The 19,040-nt window shown below is 41.0% G+C and overlaps 1 protein-coding gene across 4 annotated transcripts in view; it reads left to right on the forward strand.

Moving 5' to 3' along the window:
- Positions 1–4,129: 4,129 nt before the first annotated feature.
- B3GNT2 (UDP-GlcNAc:betaGal beta-1,3-N-acetylglucosaminyltransferase 2) overlaps positions 4,130–19,040 on the forward strand; it is a 263,579-nt gene continuing 248,668 nt past the window's right edge. For 3 of the 4 annotated variants that reach the window (XR_012318081.1, XR_012318080.1, XM_073672130.1), the window contains exon 1: positions 4,130–4,363. The gene's annotated coding sequence lies outside the window, so the exon portion shown is untranslated. Of the gene's footprint in view, positions 4,364–5,379; positions 5,451–19,040 lie in introns of all 4 variants that reach the window. The other variant, XM_073672131.1, reaches the window with a different exon arrangement.

The raw sequence follows: 19,040 nt of genomic DNA on the forward strand, positions 1-19,040 counted from the left end.
AACATAATTTTTTAAATTAATGTAACAATTAGACCTTTGGGCGGCATTACAGCATTTAAATAATTTTTCGTTTTATATGTGATTTACCCTGTAACTGCAGATGGTATATTATCCCCAGTTACTGAGCAAGTTCTGCACCCTCCCGACACCCAGAGATCACATGATCGCTGGGTCTGGGGAAGGAAAGGCAGTCAGTGCTGTGAATACAGTGATCAGGAAGGCAGTGATGGTAATAAACCATCTTTGCCTACTCTGCGGGGAGTCTGGCTGTGTCTGACAACCGGCTCCGCACTACTGCAGCTGCATAATCGTCTTAGAACGTCATTGAAGAGTAAAATACAGACTTCCCAGTTAAAGTCCATAGGTGAAAAAAGGAAAAAAAGGTCAGCTCACCCAGTCAGGGACCGCCTGCAAGGAACAGTGGTGCCACGTGGAAACAGAGCAAGTCTAAGAGTTATCCAGCGCAAGGGTTTCTGATAAAAAAAATCACTTTATTAATCCATATGAAATCCAAACGGCCAAATAAATGGACAAATCGCAAGCATAGGGAAATGGTTTCAGCAGCAAACGCGTTTCGGATGATAATCCTTAATCATTGCAATGTAAAATGCTGACCAAATACTGAACGTGGCTTTAGAGATTGTAGCAGGGAGCTCTGCAGTGGACGGGGAGAGAGAATCTTAAAGAGTAGAGAAAGCAGGCTATTGTTATGGCAGAAAGCATAGGACAGGAAAGTACAGTTTTGAAGCTGTAAAGCTGAACTGATACATGAAAACAAGTGAAGACTGCAGCAGCGTGAAAACATATATACCTCCATCCAGCATGTATTACAGGGAGAGACAATCCCATAAGACAAAAATCTGAAACTTAGATCTGGCTGAAATCTGTATATGGCCACGGCCCCACTATCAGTATTTGGTCAGTATTCGGCCAGTATTTTTTTTCAGGAGTGGGAGACAAAACCAGGAGTGGGTGATAAATACAGAATTGGTGATTTGTGTCTATTATACATTTTCTCTGAATGTTCCTCACCTGGTTTTGGCTCCCACTCCGGAGAAAAAATACTGACTGAATACTGATAGTGGGGCCGTGGCCTATCAGTGAGAATGAATGAAGATGGCAGACTGAACATTAGTGTAATTTTATTAACATATGTCAAATTTATTGTTTTCCTGGTCAAATGTGTCCATAGCCTTTTAGCTGACCATACACATTAGATAGCTATCGTTCAGCTGACAGCTGTCACTACAACTACACAAAGAAATCCTTGGCTAAACCTATTACAGTGTAATCAAAAATGACAAATTTGTTGCAGAATTTTTTTCTGGCTAAAGCATTGCAGCCACATGAATTTCTGCATGTCCTATTTAGGGAAATGGAAGAGTCACTGAAATTTCTGCGATAAATGTGTCACATGTGAATTACCATAAGGCCTTTTCAGACGGATGTAATTTCAGTAAGTGTGCTGTCCTTGTACAATGAGCCGCAAAACTGATCAATCGCAGCCTATATGCACGAACACACAAGCTATTTTTCTTTTCTTTTTTTTCTCCAAAAATAAGGCAATAATTAGAACTTTACATAGTTGTAAACTATTTCAAAAAGCAGATCTAAAATATCACTACAGTATTTCTAAATCAACCGAAGGGTAATGTGATATGTTAGATATGGCAAGAAATGTAACGTAATATGTAACAATTACTGGCCATCATCATGACAGTGTTATTGCTTCGGTCACATTGATATGTATAGTAATGACAGCGGTGTGTATCAGACATCAATATTACAAGGTAAGAGTGACAGTTATTGCTCCTAAAAGTTTTATTGTATTATACTCGGCTAGTACAAACACAAAAACTACTTTACGACGTAAAGAGCTGTAAAGTGCATTATAAAAGAGCAATATAGTATAGCTCCTAGGTTTTAAGGCGTTATTAGGTTTTGACAAGGATTTGGAGAGTTGCTGATTAGCTTTTGCTCCAAAACTTCTTAAAAAGCCTTGTGTGCACATAGTCTTAGATATACCCATCCACTTTGCTGGGGCTATAAGACGCTGCATGTTTGAAGCCGCGAAAATATGCAGTGTCAAAAACTCAAGAAAAAGCCAATGTGGGTACACAGCATTGGCTTTATTCACACATCAGTATTTGTATGCCAAAACCAGGAGTGTCTCCAAAACAATGAACAGGTGTCAATCTTTCAATTATAGTTTTGCTCTGCAAGTTCCACTCCTGGTTTTGATGTGCAAACACTGATGCAAAATACTGACGAAATACTGAACGTATGAATGAGACCTCCCATCTCCAAAATCCTATCCCAATACGTAGTAGGTGTAATCATATTATTATTAGCAAATACCTTCAGATTCGCTATGTCGCTTACCCCATGTGCAGGGCATTGCAGTAGCTAAAGGCATCCATGGTTAAGATCAGTAACAGCTAAGTAACTGTCACTATATGAGTGGTCATAACCTAAGCTACTGCAATGCCCTGCACATGAGGTAAGTGACATAGCGAATCAGAAGAACTATACTACATTTCTAATTGAAGGTATTTGCTATTATTATTATTATTATTACACCTACTACATATTGGGATAGGATCTTGGAGATGAGAATACCCCTTTTAAGTGTTTAAAATCACATCAAATACTGGATCAAAGTTCAGATTTATCACAAACTGCTGCAGTTTTCTATTGCAGATTCTTACTGTGTGATTATAATAGGTGAGACCAATATGGACCCGTTTGCGTTTATTTTTGCCACTCTTTTTTTGTCTTGTGGTAGGGCATGTGCCCACGGTCAGTAGCCACCTGTGGCCCCAACGCTGCAGAATAGCCACTCGGCTTCCACCTCATTATGCAAATGAGTGGCGTGATTTTTTTTTTTTGACATGCAGACTTTCCCCCTAGAGATGAGGTCTATGAGGAAAGTCCACATGCAAATCCGCAAGAGACATTAACATGCTGCGCTCTGGAAAGACGCGCTGCATGTCAGTTTCCGTGGGTGATCCGCAGATGCATAGTGGGCATCCACTATGCTGTAACATCTGGACGCTGCGGGTTTGACGCTGCATAAACACGCAGCTTCAAACCCGCAGCGGCTCGGGACAGTGGGCACATACCCTTATTCGTTGATGTTTTTTGTACCAAATAATTCAAAAATTACACAGGCGGTCCATGAATTTATGCATAGTCAAAAATGTTCTTTATATCTGACTATAATATTATAATTTTTGGGCTACGTTCCCGCAATGAGCTTTTGGTTCGTTTTTAATGTTGCAGAATTTCTGCACCTATTATTTAAATTAGGTTTTTATTGCGTTTTTGACACTGCAGTTTTGGTCTCTGTGTGGTACGTCATGCTTTCAGTAAAGCTGCTTTGTTTTTGATACTTCCTTCCATTTTATTGATATACTTAGGTGTAGATTACATGCGTTTTTGATCCATTTCCGCCGTGGAAACGCACTAAAAACGCATGATTAGTTTTTGCAGCCTACAACTTGCAGTAACCCTCGCTCCACCACACCGCTGCACCATCAGCTCTCCCCTCACCTACAAATGAAAATCACTCCAGGTCGTAAGAGGGGGGGGGGGGGGGGGGGGGACATTTGAGTCAAAGTTTTGTGACTTTTTAAAAAGTCGCATTTGATGAATCGGACCAAATCATCCGGAAAAGCCATGTTGCAGTAAGAATCAGAAAATTAACTAAACAACAAGAGACAACTTAAAAAAAAAAAGGCGCAAAGAGGTTGGATTTATTGTGAATTAAGTCACTCACTGAAAGTTATTCCTGCCAAAAAAATGCAATGTGTGTGTGCATGTGTATACATATATATTATATATAGGAATGACTGATGCTTTCTTGTCCTCTTCTGTGAGTACACCACTACTATGGTCACATGGTCAGGTCCACACTACCATCATAAAACGTAGATTGATACAGCAGCCAATCAGAACGCGGCTTTCATTCTTGTGTGAGTTCCTATTGGCTGCTGCGCACAATGGCTCTCCCTTTTCCTTTTGCCTGTGCAGCGTGTCAGTAAGCAGAGGGGCGTGGCTTAAGTGTTTTCTCAGAGAGACGTCACTCTGGGTAAGACACCGCCCATGTCGCCTTAGCTGACCAATAAGGATGGAGTAGAGCTCAGAGCTCCGCCCCCGGCTGTGAGTGACTCGCCGAGTCGCGCTGTGCGGTGCAATCTGTGGACGGCACTGGCTGCTGCGCTATCGGACAGGACGGTCGGGGCAGGAGCTGCGGACTGGACCTCGGGCTTCACCCTCTTTAGGTGACTGCGGGGAGATGAGGCAGCAGAGAGGATGATCAGACCCTGGCAGCACTCACTCCACAGGAACCGTCCCGCCCAAGGTATGTGTGCGCCTTGTGCTGAGACTGCTCCAGCTGCAACAGGGTGTCGGGTCCTCCCAGTGATGCAGCAGTCAGTGAGCGCTGCACTTTCTACAGGCGCCCTGCCTGCTGCTGCTATCACATGCAGTTGGAGCAGACTTTACTTCCCACCGCCCGGATGTTTGTGTTGGGCTCCTGTAGGGTCCCTGGATTCCTCCCCTCGGGTCTCAGGCTCTGCTGCTGACTAACCCTTTAATTGCTGAGGTGTGGACGCTGCAGTATTTGGCAGGAGGGCTGTGTACCTCTGCTGAGCGGTGTAGTGGGGGCTGAGCGGAGGAGACCGTGTATGTGTCCTGCAGAGATCACCAGGTATCAGAAGGGGCTGATCTCGGACCCCCCCCCCTCCTCCTGCACATCTAGCTGCTCCGATCATTGACGTTTCCCATTATTATTATTATTATATTTTTACTCCATTGGGCAAAAGATTAAATATTTACATATCGGAAATTCTCCTCCTGAGCTTTGACAATTGTGCTTGGTCCATGATGCAAATGTCCATCAGATGACGATCATATCAGGGGGGTAACTATAGTGGCTGCAGTCTGGTGCTGTGGGGGGATCCAAAAGGTCCCATATGAGAAAGATACTATTGAAGATCTGGTGTCCAAGAGCTTCAAGTTACGCCACGGCTCATGGGTGGGACAGTATGAGGTCTACTAAGGACGTCCATGGTTCATCTATGTGTTCTGTCTTTCAGACTGAATTTTTTTTTTCTAAGTAGCCCCCTAAAAGCTAGGTAATAAATAATTAGACATTTGTTTTGATTGTAGTCTCTGATCACCCATATAAGTTTGAAAAAACAGCGTTCTGCTGCGCTTTACACATTGGCTTGATAGAAGCTGTCCATTTATTGTTGTGCACAAGAAGAACTAATGGTAAAAACTGACACTTAATAGAAATCCGATCCAAAAAAATTGATGACCGACCGACTGTCCGTATTTATTTCTCTTTATTTCTTTATTTTTTTTGCATGCAAGAGAAATCGCCAACTTCAGAGTGTGGACTTGGGGTAAGGACCCACAACACACCTGCCCATGCACGGCTACAGGTTGGCCCCATTAACTTTTATATCTTATGTATTATAACATGTGAAAGCTGCTGTCTTTCATAAAGCAGTTGTGTTTTGGAGGGACTTTCACATTTTGAGCGACAAAAATTAACCCTTCTATAAGCACTATGCGCCCATACATAAGGTCATTGACCGAGTACTGGTGAGCTCAGGTTATGGAAGTAGGACCCTCAATTAAGGCCACCGCTCCTCCCTAATTTCCAAGCCTCATGAACTCCTCAATTGTCCCTCCTTTTGTGGGGTTTGATGTCTATGGAAGTTTTTCCTGCCTGTCTACCTGTCACACTGGCTCTTGGAATGGTCTAACTGGATCCACCCATTACGCCTTCATCCATGAAATACCAGCTGATCGAGAGGACCTTGCTGGACCTGCTTCATGAAAAGTGACCTCTTTGTCTTGCCCCTTATCTCCATGAATAATCTGATCCGTTTATGTGGCTGGTCATTTATTTTCTCAACACGTCTTGTCAGAATTCGGCTTATATTTTTGTACATGTTATTGCATTTTAAGCCACAACCCTTGTTTACTGAGCTGAAAATGTCTATAACGCGTTAGAAATGCATCTAAACCATGATTGCATGGCATGTGCCAAAATGCTGTAAGTTTTGATGCATTTTCTCCGGGGTCTGAGCATCAACACCTTCATAAATCTGCTCCATTGATCTTAGTCCTCTATCAGGAGAGTTATATCCGCACCATGGAAGAACTGTCCTGTGTACTGTGATGACGGATGAACCTGCCCCCTTATGAGTATGGATCGTCATTCTGCTCCATCTGTGCAGTGTATACCCCAGCATTACAGCTCCTGGGCCTGTGTCCTATATGGCCAGGTCTGGAGCTGGTGCACAGTGGTATATATTACACCCTGGTCTCAGTAGTACAGCTGACACTGTGTATAGTAAGGCAACAACCTAAAAATATATTCAGCCGTGACCAAGCCTGTTCTGATGTGTGCAATCAATCTTCTCAACTTTATAGTTGCTGGGTATATTAATAATAATTTTTTTTACAAGTCACTCCTCAGGCTGGATACAGATCCTGATACTGCCCCCCCCCCCATGATGAAGCGGTAAATACTTTGAGCGAAAGGCTCAGAGTCCTGCTCTGAGTCCCACTGTTTGATGTAATGGTTCACATGCATAGCATTGGTATGCACTAGGTCTAATGAATGGCTATAGATAGCTTACTGCTCTACTATGTAATTTAAGTACATTTTGCCTTGCATATGTCTGTGGGACACTATTCGTATTAATTATGAAAATTTTGGCTAAGCATATTCTATTGTATTGTCTCTTGTCTTTATGTGCACAGCATGTTTTTTTTTTTGCAATTTTTAACTTTTGTGATAAAATGTTTTTTTTTATTTTTTTTTTGAGTCTGTAATACTCCATGTATTCTTCAGATTTTCAATTGTTTTATATGGAGTGTGTAAGGATACTCATCTGATACTTTTGTTTGAGTACAGTGACATGTATATAATGCCATTTCTGGGGTTTTGTATATGGATACAGATACCACACCTGTAGCATTGGTATCTCTAAAAGTAGATAGCATAGTGCCTATGGGGCCCGGCTTGGCAGTGATGTTCAGCACATTTTGCTATAGAGCCCTGTTGTTGCTTGTGCTCCCAATCTGCAGTCCTATGTAAAACCATAATGGTGCAGTTACTGCATAATAGACTAGGTTCTGCTATCTCCGTGCTCCCAGGGTGCATTGCTTTACTTCCAATATGTGGTTACTGAGCATTTTCCCCTCTGTCTCAGGGCAGTGCTGTCAGGTGCGCACAGCTGGTGAGTCTATGAAATCTGTATGACTCCGGAGCAAGATCTGTTTGGCAAAGGGAAGGGGTAGAGGCGGCTGTGCACTGGCTGGTCCTGCTGGAGCTCTTATAGGTGTCTAATCATTAACTAGTGAGTGTTTTTCTATGGATAGGAATAAGGAAACATTGTTGTGACAACCACAAGTTTTTTTTTTTTTTTTTTTGTAAAAGGGAGGTTCTACATGTGGAGGTCTAGCAGAAGGGGTTAATTTAAAAGTTGCTTGCTTTTTTTCCTGTTGAATAGGTCCTTTTTTGGGTACTAGACTGTGGGCACAGACTGATGATCATCGGGCATTAGAGAAGAGTCGGTGTCCTTTACGTAAACTGTCTCAAACCTAAGCTCAGTGTAATAGCGGAATAGGAATGAGCATTGCCTCTAAAAAGCAATCAATGTCTTAAGGATTTTTATTTTTTTTTTTAGTCTGCAATTGTGATATGTTTCCAAAATCTTATGGATGGTTCAGATATTCTTGGAATAGCGGTGTGTTTGCTGATAATGGATGATGTCTCCTTGGAATTGGTCTGGAGGGGGGGGGCGTCTCGTGAATTAATGTTTACAGCAGGTTGCTATCGCAATAGGGTGGCATCTATTGAGCTAGTGTTCTGTCATTTACCTCGGTAATTTCATAGTGTTAAGTAATTGTGGGTGACGTATTATCGCTAATCATATAGGAGTGAAAGGCCCAGAGCAATTTTTGCTATTTTTTTTTTTCTCATCTCTTTTGTACGTCTTGGTTATACTTATAATGACTTGTCTGACGAGCAGGTGTGACCCAGGGGAAATTAATTCTTAGGCACGGCCTTTAGAAATAATTCTTATCTGTTGCACAAGGTGTGTGGGTTTTTTTTTTTTTTTTTTTTTTCCCCTCCATCTCCTCCCAAGGTGAAAATCTGAATATTTCGAGCCGCTGCTATCTACTGGACATTTTCCAGCATGTTTTATAGAGTGATCTACTTGTATTTACTAAGCAACAGTTGTCTGGGGCAGAACTATTGGCAAGTCGTCCTCCTGGGAAATAATGAAACGGCGTGTGATAACAATTGCTTTATAGGTAAAAGTCATAAGGCCTCATTCAGACATCTGTCTTTCACGCACGTGTTCTGTCCGTGCTTTTCACTGATAAAGCATAAACTATAATGGGTGCTTATTTACATGTTTTGTGTACTTTTGGCAGACTTCATATCCGCAGACTAAGTCCTGGGGCCCTGACCGTTTTTAATCAGATTGCAATTGCCCATATAAGTATATAGGACTGATTGTTAGTATTTCAATGTGTAGGAGAAGCTTTACACTTTTTTTTTTTTTTTTTTTTGCTGTTGGCACCCGTGAAAAAAACACTGAAAATTGTTTTTCTATATATGTGGGAAAAAAAAAAAAAAAAACTTACAGCTACATTTTAAAGTTCTATTCACATCCATCTTGGGGTTTATGTATGTATCAATTTTTTTTATTTTTTTTTTTTATGGGGAGGAGTTCAGTTTTAGTAACAATGGTGATGTACATCAATATTGTTTTAGTGATTAAGGAATAGATGGCTAATCTAACTTTTGCACTGTTATGAAGTTTGCTTGTCAAGTCAAAAGTATCCTGTAGACATGGTGGGGGTAGTCTGTAAGTATGTATATGGTGTGTGTGTGTGGGGGGGGGTGTACAACCCAGCATTCTGCAGACATTGAAATCCAGAACATGCTTCTTAATGCTGACTTCGAAAATTGCAATGCACGTGGTGTAATCTGCTGAAAAACCACAAAGCAATGTAGCAATCTGGTGAAAGAAATGTCTGCTGCAAAAGGATGTCCGGGAAAAATAAAACTTTTCCTAGGGAAAGGGAGATGTTAAATTTATTTTTAAATAAAATAACAAACCCAGATATACTCGCCTACCAGCATCTACATGGATCCACTGCCGGCTGCTTCGGGGTCTGAGAAGAGACTGGAAGCTGTGATGTCACCGTTCCACCAGCCGATGGACCGCTGCAGCTTGTGATTGACCAGAGGGTCAGGTGACTTTGAGCAGAACATCATACTAAAATATCCGTCCTTCTGAAGTTGACTTCTTCAGCACCTCGCCACTCACAGGCCACAGTGGTCCTGCAGCTGGTGACATGATACATCACTGCTTCTTGACTTTTTTTTTCTGTCTACATAACCATATCAAGGTTTGTTTTTTTTTTGTTTTTCTTTTTAGTTTATTTGTGGGACATGTAGTAGTTTTGAATGTCACAATTATTTTTTTCAAAATATTGTAATAATATGAAAACATTCCAAGTGTTCTGAAATCGCAAAACAACCCTCCACACCCACCACCTGTAATTCTGATATATTTTGTTCTATATTCAGAAGGCATGTAATTTACTAGCGTGATATCGCTTTCGCCCAGCTACTTCTCTGGCTCAAGCTTTATCTTATCTCCCATGGATGTAATGGCAGGCCCTGGTACTTTTCTGCCCTTTAAATAGAGAGGTAATTTATGTTCACGTTTGTCCCACAGTGTGAACAACCCTGGTTCCCAACCAGCACATCCACTGGAATGTCTGACTACTCTCCCCCCAGTCTGATTACTGGGCCATGTAGATCCTGGCGTGGAAGAGTTTTACAACGTGTTGTAGAGGTTCTCTTAGAAATAATAGATCGGACCCTACAGATGGTCAAAATTCCCAGTACAAAATGGGCACTGTCTTCAGAGTGTGGAAATCCTAGCAGCCAACCCACTATTCATCCCGATCACTGCAATGAGTATGAACAATCATTCTTCCTACAGTTTGCATACACAGAGGATTGGTGCATGGAACTGATGACTGTATTTACCGGAGCCGTCTTAGCAGCAATTTTTGAAATTGTGACAAAAATAACTCTTGGAAACCCAGCCTAAGAGACAATTTACCCTGCCGGATTAGTGTGTACGATCATTCCTAGGAATGATCGTTTCACAATAATTGTGGAGTCTAAACAGGCTGCCGATCACACGTCGAACGAACAAAACACTGGTTTGTTGTGTGAAATCACACATGTTGGGTTTTTCAGCGTTTTTTGCTGCAAATTTTCAGCTGCGTTTTGCAGTACCAGCAAAGTCCATGAGGAACCAGAATTTTCTGTTCACACATCATGGTTTTGGTTTTTTTTTTTTTGCATATTTTATGCCTTGGTTGGGTTTTTGGAAAATAGGGCATGTCACTTCTTTCAGCGTTTTTTTTCACCCATAGGAAGTAATGGGTGGTGAAAAACACGCACCAAAACTTGCATCAGCGGTTTTTTCAGCCATAGAATAGAATGAGGCTATTTTTTTCACAGAACTTTTTGTACATGCATAAATAGAGACTGAAGGACAGTGAAAAAAACGCACAAAACACAGCAAAACCTGCGTTTTGACACAGCTGATTTCCTGCCAGAGATTAGGTTTTGCTGCAGATGTGACGCTGAAAAACCCAACATGTGTGAACATAGCCTTAAACTGTCTGCACACAGCCTAATGGTATAGACGGTGTTTTGCTACTGTGTAGCTGCAACCTCCTTTTATCATTTTTTCTTCCATTGATGGCAGTTGCACAGTAAGAACACGCACTCCCGGTGTTACTATATTGCAGGCTGTTTCCACTTAACCTCAAGTTACTCGGTCAATAATTAACTTAATGTTTAGCTGCAATCATATGAGCTCAGAGTGAAGAATGTGAAGTGGCTTATTGAGAAGTCAGGTGGTGGGGTCTGTCACGAGACTCTGATTAATATTTCTATTCACAAACATGGAGAGTTTTGTGTCTAGTTCCACCTAACCCGATCCTTCTTTCTGTTTACAGCAGGGGTGGGGAACCTTAGGCCCTCTGGCCATTTACAGCCCGTGAAGACCTTTTCTCCGGCACCCGGTCAGATTCCCGGGGTCCGCGGTACTCAGACCAGCCGCTGAGGTTTGACCGCCACCGGCCCTTTGATTTCTTCTTGTTCTGTGATCATGCTCTTGCAGCATTCACTAGTGAATGTTGCAGTGCGTGCAATGAAAGATTGACTGCTGGCCAGCGTCAGAACGTACTACGTGTGCAGAGTTGGCGTGCATTGTGCTCCCATACCATAAAAAGACAGCGGCAGACCCCATGTCTCCTGTGATGAATATCGCGTGACTCCTCCTGTGTGATGCGTATATGCCACCGTGTCTTTTTTTTTTTTTCGTTTGTTTCTCTCCCTCTGTTTCTTCTGTATGAGTTGGGCCTGTTAATGTAAAATTCTACATACTTTTGAGACTCAAACATCTGGTAGCTATCATAGCTATGTATCGGTGCCCCTCAGTTGTATTGGGCTTACCATGTGGGATCAGAGATGTCTCTGATCCTAGTTACTGCAGCATGTCCGCTTCATGTTACAACTGCCCCCTGCTGGGGATGGGTGCGCACGCTCCTCACTCTGGGGTAATAGTTTGGGAGTGTACTGAGGCCTGTGGTTTACATTCATGGTATGGAGCAGAAATGGGGAGTTTACAATTTAGAAAAAAAAAAAACTGAATTTTTTTCTTGCAAGTGTCACTTTTTCAGTTGGTGTCTGGTATTAAAGCTTGGCACAGTTCACATGAATGGTGCATCCCAAACTAGAACAAAAGAGGATCTATTTTTGTTTTTCTTACATTTTTGTTTCCCAACAAAACTGTTACTCTATCTTTTCTTAAAACTGACTGGTACATACACTACAATAGTCCTGTATCTCTGAAATAGTAGAGGACCGCATGCTCAAGTCCTGTACTGGGACTAAATGAAGACAAATGAATAGTTTAATGGAGGAAAAAAAATGTATTTCCAGATTCCTAACAGAAAGTGAAAATGTTATTTGTACAGCACAGTATTTAAGGCTTATGGAATGTTGGGGGGGGAAGAATTGTCCTATAATGGGTCAATGTACAACATATTGTGGGACAGAACACTGTAAACCCCTGTCACTACGATGTCACAAGTTTCCATGGATTAGTATGGGGGTGGGGGGTGATGGCTTTGGAGCATGGAGGACTTGTAGTCTCCTGCACTTAGTAACTGATGTGTTCTGTCCTCAGTCACCGCTTTTCCTACGGCGACATAAAACGTAACAGAAACTGGAAGTCATTTAGAGGAAGTTTCTCTTATCTAGTAAAATGTGACTGACTGAGGAATCTGTGAGTCATTACATGTCTGTCAAAGTGCAGAGACAGCGGTGATTCTGAGACACGGATCCTGGGCCTAATGCTAAACCTATAACATCACCCAAATCATAGAACTATGTCCCATTCATAATACTGGTGTGGCAACTTTTGGGACCTTCTAAGGCCATACCTGCCAACTTATCCCTTGTATAGGAGTATGGCATGCTGGATCCTCTTGTGTTTTTTTTTTCTCACTATAACTATGCACTTCTTAGGCCATGCCACATTTCTATCCATAGTAATAATCTTGTAGTTATAAAACCTTTTTAATGGCAAAATAAATGATGTTACAAGTCAAGCTTTCAAGACTTCTTAAGTCTCTTCATCAGGCATGGTGTATAACAAAGTATCTGAGAAACACAAGTGGTGTGTGTGTGTGTATATGTATTTACAACATACATAGTTTTGTGTGTGTGATTATATATATATATATATATATATATATATATATATATATATATATATATATATATATATATATATATATATATATATATATATATATATATTACAGTACAGACCAAAAGTTTGGACACACCTTCTCATTTAAAGATTTTTCTGTATTTTCATGACTATGAAAATTGTACATTCACACTGAAGGCATCAATACTATGAATTAACACATGTGGAATTATATACTTAACCAAAAATTGTGAAACAACTGAAAATATGTCTTATATTCTAGGTTCTTCAAAGTAGCCACCTTTTGCTTTGATGACTGCTTTGCACACTCTTGGCATTCTCTTGATGAGCTTCAAGAGGTAGTCACCGGAACTGGTTTTCACTTCACAGGTGTGCCCTGTCAGGTTTAATAAGTGGGATTTCTTGCCTTATAAATGGGGTTGGGACCATCAGTTGTGTTGTGCAGAAGTCTGGTGGATACACAGCTGATAGTCCTACAGAATAGACTGTTAGCTGCTTTTTTCTTGCCATAATACAAATTCTAAGTGAAGAAAAACGAGTGGCCATCATTACTTTAAGAAATGAAGGTCAGTCGGTGTGAAAAATTGGGCAAACTTTGAAAGTGTCCCCAAGTGCAGTTGCAAAAACCATCAAGCGCTACAAAGAAACTGGCTCACATGAGGACCGCCCAAGGAAAGGAAGACCAAGAGTCACCTCTGCTTCTGAGGATAACTTTATCCGAGTCACCAGCCTCAGAAATCGCAGGTTAACAGCAGCTCAGATTAGAGACCAGGTCAATGCTACACAGAGTTCTAGCAGCAGACACATCTCTTCAACAACGGTTAAGAGGAGACTTTGTGCAGCAGGCCTTCATGGTAAAATAGCTGCTAGGAAACCACTGCTAAGGACAGGCAACAAGCAGAAGAGACTTGTTTGAGCTAAAGAACACAAGGAATGGACATTAGACGAGTGGAAATCTGTGCTTTGGTCTGATGAGCCCAAATTTGAGATCTTTGGTTCCAACCACCGTGTCTTTGTGCGACGCAGAAAAGGTGAATGGATGGACTCTACATGCCTGGTTCCCACCGTAAAGCATGGAGGAGGAGGTGTGATGGTGTGGAGGTGCTTTGCTGGTGACACTGTTGGGGATTTATTCAAAATTGAAGGCATACTGAACCAGCATGGCTACCACAGCATCTTGCAGAGGCATGCTATTCCATCCGGTTTGCGTTTAGTTGGACCATCATTTATTTTTCAACAGGTCAATGACCCCAAACACACCTCTGGGCTGTGTAAGGGCTAATTTGACCAAGAAGGAGAGTGATGGGGTGCTACGCCAGATGACCTGGCCTCCACAGTCACCAGACCTGAACCCAATCGAGATGGTTTGGGGTGAGCTGGACCACAGAGTGAAGGCAAAAGGGCCAACAAGTGCTAAGCATCTTTGGGAACTCCTTCAAGATTGTTGGAAGGCCATTTCCAGTGACTACCTCTTGAAGCTCATCAAGAGAAAGCCAAGAGTGTGCAAAGCAGTCATCAAAGCAAAAGGTGGCTACTTTGAATAACCTAGAATATAAGACATAATTCCAGTTGTTTCACACTTTTTTACTAAGTATATAACTCCACATGTGTTAATTCATAGTTTTGATGCCTTCAATTTGAAAGTACAATTTTCAAAGTCATGAAAATACAGAAAAATCTTTAAATGAGAAGGTGCGTCCAAACTTGTACTGTGTATATGTGTGTGTATGTATGTATGGGTATGTATATATATATATATATATATATATATATATATATATATATATATATATATATATATATATATATATATATATATATATATATATATATATATATATATATATATATATTAAAAAAAAAAAAAAAAAAAATTATATATTTTTTCTGATACTTTGTTATACCATGCCTGATCAAGAGACCCTAAGAAGTCTCGAAAGCTTGACTTGTAGCATCATCTTTTATTTTTGTTACGTTTTTAATGGCTGTCATAGCTGCAACATTATCTTGTTTTTCAACTGTTTAACACTATAACAACTTTTTTTTCCTTCTTTTTAACATTTCTAGCCCTGTATGTGCGCATAGACGCCGGGGCACCACCTCATGACTTGGCTTAGAGAAACCCTGCTTTCTGGCATGTTCCAGAGAAGGTCTTTTTTTTTCTAAAGAGAAACTAATTAAGGAACTGCGATTAGAAGTTACAGTAAAGGAAGGAGTTATTATACTTGTGTTCCACTGTACATGAGGATATATAGGTACATTTGTGCATCTCAGTAAAACTGAAGAGGTGAAATTTGTGAGGTTTTGTACTAACAGGGGTTTTAGCAAGAGGCTGTAAGCAGGGCATTCGCCCCTGATCCTGGATGTTGAGGGACACCGTCTGGTGTGGAATCAAAAATCCACCTCGGGACTCATTCAGATGTCTGAGTACAGACCGCAGTGCACGGTCTGGCCACAAGTCTCCCTACCAGAGCATGACTGCTTCATATATTTCTTCCAGGCTGTCACGCTCGGGTCGGGAGAGCCACAGCCAGTTTATGCATTGTGGTCTGTGCTCAGACTGATTTGCACAGACGTCTGAATAAGCCCTTACTGGGGGGTATTTGGCTACAGGATGAGGGGATGTACATTGAACCCTTTTGCCTCAGATCAATAAAAGCCTAGCTACAACTCTGAGACAAGCCATGTTATCAGTGGGATTTTTACTATCTTCTAGTATTATGCCTCCATTACACTTTCCTATTTGGGTTGTTCAGTGACAGCTGATCACTGGTCACTTAATGGCCTGGTCAGGCACACTGACGTACGTTCTGCGCACCCTTAGAAAATAATATTGACAGCACATTACAGGTTTACATTGGGCGATATTATTGGCTCATATAAATTGGCCATTAATCCGAGGTTTCTTACATGGAACTTTGTTAGATGTTTATTTCCAGGCATAAAACTACAGTACAATAGGTTTGTGAACATGGTTCTTACATAGTTCTGTACAAGTAGGTGATTTACACTTACACCCCAACAGGTTCACTAAGATGCAGGAGGTCAGAGAGTGACCATTACACATCACACTGGTAACTCCACCTTCATGTAAAATAATCTCTGGAGGCAGACTTATCTTCCTGACTGCGTCCTCCCCAGAGCCTGGAAGAGGTCATTTATATAAAGTGATAAAAGATGATTTCTCGACAACAAGGCATCTGATATGAAGCATACAGGGAGGACTTTCTATAACCTTTATGCCCATATTCATAGTTTTAGATAGGTCAAATATGGTGACAGATTCCCTTTAATGACAGAATTTGAAAAATATGGTATAAGACACACTTTTTTTCCCCCCACAAATTTTGGAGGAAAGTGTGGGTGTGTCTTATAATCCGAATTGAGCGGTGGAGCTTACTGGCTGCGGTGGAAGGGGGGTCCCAGGGTTGCTGCTGCCATAAACTTCTGGTGGAGGCAGGAGATGGCTGCGGACCCCATGCTGTTAGGATGAGGTGTTCGGTGGTGCCGACATTTTGTGAAAGCCGGAGCCCCGCACCTTCCATACTTTCTAATGCGGTAGACTCCAGGAAAATGGCCATTTGAGGCGGCACATGCTCAGATTGAGATCGAGAGCTCAGATCTCGGTGCCAAGATCTGTCTGAGCATGCACTGCCTCCGGTGGCCATTTTCCCAGAGTCCACCGCATTAGAAAGTATGGAAGGTGCTCCCTCACCACCGAACATCTCATCCTACCAGCCGCAGCCATCTCCTGACTCGTGCTTCCGAACACCCCGTCCTGCCTCCGCAGGGATCCTGCCACCTGGGACCCCACTCTACCAACGTTGCCACCCCCCAGGTAAGCTGATTATAATATATATATATATATATATATATATATATATATATATATATATATATATATATATATATATATATATATATATATATATATATATATATATATATATATATATATATATATATATATATATATATATAAATATAAATTTTTTTTTTTTTATAAACTGATATTATTTTCCTCCCCAAATTTTGGGGTGCGTCTTATAATTTGCAAAATATGGTATCTGGTTCTTCACATGAACCTACTCTTGTAGTGTATTGGCATAGGATGTGCACATCTATTTTCTGTAGTTTAATGATGGTGATTCTGCCAACAGTCAGTTCTAAGTGCTTCCCAAAGATTTTGGGGATGGCACGCAGTGTGTAGATGACCACAGCTGCTGGTTTGAGCCATAATCTATCCATTTTGATTTTCAGATCTTGATATTTGTCAACCCTTTTTCATTTTTTTTTTGTCCTCTCACCCCTCTATCAACTGGTATTGTGATCTCGACAATCCAAACTTTTTCTTGATGATGGTTACGTTGAGTGTCTTTTCTTTGTATGCGAAAGTCCCACAATTTTATACACTTTCCACTGTGCGCTTATTGCCTCCTCTTAGCCTTAGTGCCCACGATGCAGAAATGAAGCAGAAATTTTCCTGAGCATTTCTGCATCTCCTTGGCAGAAAAACGCATGCGTTTTTGATGCGTATTTGCCATGCGTTTTTTACATGCGTTTTTTACGCGTATTTGCCATGCGTTTTTCCAATGCATTGTATAGGCAAATGCGCATGCAGAAACAATCAAGAATTGGTCATGTCCGTATTTTTTCTGCAAGTAAAATCTGCGCAGAAAAAATACGGACCATGTGCACAGAACTTGCAGAATGTCATAAGAAGTCATGGGATAAGGTATGCAATGCGTTTCTGAAGCATTTACACGCTGCAAATATGCACCAAAAGCGCATCGTGGGCACACAGCCTTAGTGGGCAACTGGTAATTTTTGCAAATGTTCCAATGAACAATTTTTGACACAATATTGTGCCACTTTCAAAGTAATTTGTTTATTACTCTGTGCAGTGTGCACTTGACATATCAGAAGACTTTTCAATCCTGTCTTTTATGGCATCTTCTAATGGCCTGTTCTTGTGCAGCCCTTTTGTTTATTTCTTCTAAGTTCTATTAGCAAGCGTTAAGTCATGTCTTATTTTCTAGTCATTTTTTTTTCTTTTTTCAGCTGTCCACTCTTGTTTTTATTGCATGTCTGATACTCCTGCTTTGCCTATTGGACTTTCAACAAGTCTTGATTCTTCTTCAATCAGTTCACTTTATTGGCTGTCCATAAGTGGCATGTAAATGTTTGGGCACCCCTGGTCATAATTACTGTTATGAACAGTTAAGCAAGTTGAAGATGAAATGGTCTGTAAAAGGCCTAAAGTTGAAGATGACACATTTCCTTTGTATTTTATCCCCCCAAAAATTGTTATCTTTTAACATTTTATAAATTGCAAAAGTTTGGGCACCCTGCATGGTTAGTATCTAGTATCACTGCTTGAAATGCTTTTTGTGGCCAGACATGAGTCTTTCCATTCTTGTTTGAAGGATTTTCATCCATTCTTCCTTGGAAAAGTCTTCCAGTTCTGTGAGATTCCTGGGTCTTCTTGCATTCACTACTATTTAGAGGTCTAGCCACACATTTTCAATGATGTAGAGATCAGGGGACTATGAGGGTCATTGTAAAACCTTCAGCTTGTGCCTTTTGAGGTAGTCTATTGTGGATTTTGATGTGTGTTCAGGATCATTATCCATTTGTAGAAGACATCCTCTTTTCATCTTCAGCTTTTTTACAGATGGTGTTATTTGTATCAAGAATTTGTTGAAATTTTCATTGAATCCATTCTTCCCTTTACCCGTGAACTGTTCCCTGTTCCATTGGCTTCAACACAACCCCAAAGCATGATTGATCCACTCCCATGCTTAATTATTAGCGAGATGTTCTTTTCCTGAAATTCTGTGCCCTTTTTTTCTCCACACATACCTTTGATTATTGTGGCCAAAGAGTTCTATTTTAACCTCTTCGTTCCGCAGGACTTGTTTCCAAAATGCATCAGGCTTGTTTAGAATTTTTTTTTTTTTTGCATACTTCTGACACTGAGTTTTATGGTGAGGATGCAAGAGAGGTTTTTTTCTGACTCTTCCATGAAGGTCCTATTTGTTCAGGTGTCTAAACAGTAGAACAATGTACCACAACTCCAGTCTAAATCTTTCTAAAGGTCTTTTGCAGTCAAGCGGAGGTTCTGATTTGCTTCACTAGCAAACCTACAAGCAGCTCACTGAATTTTGGTTG

The sequence above is a fragment of the Phyllobates terribilis genome, unplaced genomic scaffold (genome assembly GCF_046119375.1).
Source record: "Phyllobates terribilis strain yellow unplaced genomic scaffold, ASM4611937v1 Scaffold_3__8_contigs__length_932513732, whole genome shotgun sequence".
NCBI classification, from domain to species: domain Eukaryota; kingdom Metazoa; phylum Chordata; class Amphibia; order Anura; family Dendrobatidae; genus Phyllobates; species Phyllobates terribilis.